The sequence below is a fragment of the Cebus imitator genome, unplaced genomic scaffold (assembly GCF_001604975.1).
Source record: "Cebus imitator isolate Cc_AM_T3 unplaced genomic scaffold, Cebus_imitator-1.0 Scaffold65, whole genome shotgun sequence".
In the NCBI taxonomy this organism is placed as follows: domain Eukaryota; kingdom Metazoa; phylum Chordata; class Mammalia; order Primates; family Cebidae; genus Cebus; species Cebus imitator.
In genome coordinates this window covers 4,217,096-4,220,194 of record NW_016107380.1, presented here as the reverse complement: position 1 = coordinate 4,220,194, position 3,099 = coordinate 4,217,096, and the positions used below count along the sequence as shown (strand labels likewise).

At 40.9% G+C, this 3,099-nt stretch overlaps 1 long non-coding RNA gene across 1 annotated transcript; it reads right to left on the bottom strand.

Annotated features, from left to right (window-relative positions):
- Positions 1-603: 603 nt before the first annotated feature.
- On the bottom strand, positions 604-2,349 carry LOC119471592. The gene is made up of 3 exons (XR_005200660.1): positions 2,309-2,349; positions 1,107-1,189; positions 604-822 (listed from the first exon to the last, which is right to left on the bottom strand). It is a non-coding gene; the product is annotated as an uncharacterized LOC119471592 (long non-coding RNA).
- Positions 2,350-3,099: the final 750 nt, after the last annotated feature.

The window sequence follows — 3,099 nt, the reverse complement described above, 5'->3', positions numbered from 1 at the left end:
ATATTGTATAATATATTTATATAAAAATACATTAATAGTAACTGGTTTTAATTTTAGATAAATCATTTGTCATTTATAATTCTATGATGAAAAATGCTATGAAAGATAATTATATGACTTTAGTCACTCTATAATTTGGCCTATGCTCTCGTATGTAAGCAAAAAATGCAAAACAACATTTGTCCTCCTTAGTCACATCTATTACTTTCCACACTTTGCCTCTGTGAAAAATGCTACATTTCAAGCTCATGACTACAAGCGTTAATGCTGTGCATTGGAAATTACAACATACCTCATTGCATACTCCATTAACTGTTTCCACTTCTCTAACAATGGGAAGCCAGAAAGGCTTGATTTCTGGCTAAACAGCAAAGCTAGATGGAGGAAGTCCAGAGACGTGATGAAGAAACCTGTGACCAGAGTGCCTTGCTGCTTCTGGAACCCACGAAAGCAACAATAACCGCTTTTGCGAATTATGATTCTAATTCAGGATTTGTGGAATTTAATTTGGTGCTGTTCTGGAAAAGGCTATGTCGAAAGGATTTGTTTCTAGAGATTTTCAGGAAAGGAGCCAATTCAAACTGCTCAACCCTGTGAGATCATTCCTGGCTGGTAGCAAGAACTTTCTGTCATGTGGGGTTTGCTTGAGAGTGAAGAATACCCGCATATCCACCCCTTCTGAGTTCATACCTGTGTCCTCTGTGAGTGCTTACATGCACACGTCCACACCAGCATCTGGATCTTCATACCCGCTTTCACACTGATCATGTGAACTGATTCACAAGCCTTCAAGTGTCCTAGTTAGACCAGTTTAGTCCAGCTCTAAAAGAACAGATAGGTAAGGCAGACTGTCACATTCCATTCAAATTAATTTCTAATTTCACAATTGAGGTTTTGATAGGACGTTTGGCCACTTATGGCAAGAAGGTCTTTCACTCTGTTTAAGAGCAACCGAACCCCGCTGCCACTTCTATCATTAAGAGCAAGCTGCTGTTTAACGACCCTCCCCTCCGCTGCCCTTCCATCTTGGTCCCTTCCCCACCTGCCTATGTATGGTTAGGTGCCTTTTAAAAAGTTGCACTCATTCTAGTTACACCCTGCCACACCTCCAAGCCTGAGGATGCTTTCGTCTGAGTTCCCAGCAGTCTTAAAGCTTTGCCAACAGCAGACGGAGGTATCACGCTGAGCCCTGTGGAGAGAAAGCCTTGCACTGTGCAAGTGACCCATTTGGCACTGGAGAGGGGGAGGGGAAGAGGAATCCTGATGGGTTCCAGGCACTCCTCATCCATCTCCCTCCCTGGAAGCCTCTCCTGGAGGGCTCTTGCAAACACAGTTACCCTGAAGCCCACAAAACCAGGCCATGCCCCATGGCATTCTGAGTCCGTCCCACAGCGTGGTTTACCAGCTGTCTGAAAAAAGAAATCTACTAGGACCTGGGCTGGGACCCTCAGATGTAAAGGTGTCAAGTTGAAAAACGTAGGGTGGGTCTAAACCTCCACCTCCCCAGCCCCCCTCCCCACCCTGGGAAAATCATTCCAGTGTAAACATCTCTTTTTACATTTAGGATATCTGTGCAAGAAAAACTACTTTATTACTCAATAACATTCACTTTGAACCTTAATTCTGAAAACCACATAATTTTTAAAATGCTGTAAATAGCTGACATGGGTGTTCTTCCCCTGCTTTCAAAGGAATTGTTTTGGTCATTACTGAGCAGGGTGAAGCTGAATTTCCCCTGCAGTAAACAGGAGAGTGTGTAACAAGATATCTTAACCAAAAACAGTAATTATATTCAGATTAATTAATAATAGAAACTTTCAGGACATTCCTAATGCTTTTTTTTAAAATCTTTTATTTTTTGAAGTTGTTAGGTCTCCATTCTAGTTCTGCGTACAAATAAATGCCTGACATATGGTCTAAGCCAAATTCCAAAATGTTGCAAAAACAGTGCCTGCGTATTTGGCAGGAATTTAAACCAGTTCAGGTCAGTGTCTGTTTCTGCCCAAAGAAGACTTTCTGCATTTACACTGAGCTAGGAAAATAACAGAGGAAAACATGGGGAACAACACGTAATATTCTAAGCTCCAGTGCCCAGGCTGGCCAAAGAATAATGTTTGGGGCAACTCTGAAATTACCGCCCAAGCTGCAGTTTGGGTTTGCACACGTTTTTCAGGACGGTGAGCAAGAGAGAAAGTACCGACTGCATTGTTGTAAGGAAATTGCCTTCCCCCTTCTAAGCTCTCACCTTGCAAATCACCCCCTCTTAGTAAAGCACATCTTACTTGTTAACTCTTCCCCTGCTACTAACCTTTTCAATCATCCCCCTTCATCATTGCAGAATGGCCTTTGGAACAAAGCCACGCTTTAAAGCCTTTCCCACTAAAAGTTTGCCCCTCCCCCCCTTTTAAAGCGGCAGTGTGGGGGTAATTTTCTTTCTTCCTTTCTTGTTTTTTTTTTTTTTTTGATTTTTTTTTTTTCATTTGGTTTTCTACAGTCTACTCTTGTGAGGCTGTAGTTGTTTGGGGGCTGATGGATATTTCTTCAGAGATACCATCATATCGCTTGTTATTCTAACATTTATTGGTGATAAAGTTCAGACTAAAAATTAAGCAGCTGCAATGTAGCAGCACAAATTAGTTTAATGTAAGCAGTCAGGAGCAGCTGGCTGGCTCAGGACTTCAATTTAGCTGTGGGGGGAAGGGTTGTGTGACGCTGACAGTGTTTTTTTCCTCTACATAAACATTTTTGGCTGTTGCAGCTTTTGTGCTGATCATGTGACAGTGTCCCTAGGCAGATAATTTATTTCTGTGGCTTTCATGAGCAATCATTAACCTTCAGACACTGAGTTTGCTTTTTGCTTTGTGGCATTTGTTATTATTATTATTATTATTTTATTATTGTTATTATTTTTGGTATACTAACTAGTTTAATTCAGAAAGTGTCAGGAGAAAATTACAACCAATTTACAATAGACTACAATGCATAATACTTATGTTTCTATTAAAGCAGACCTGGCTTATAAGACCATTCTCATAGCTTTGCTTGTGTTTGTGGATCAGGATAATTATTTTCAGTGTGTCTGTCGCTGAGATGCTCCTT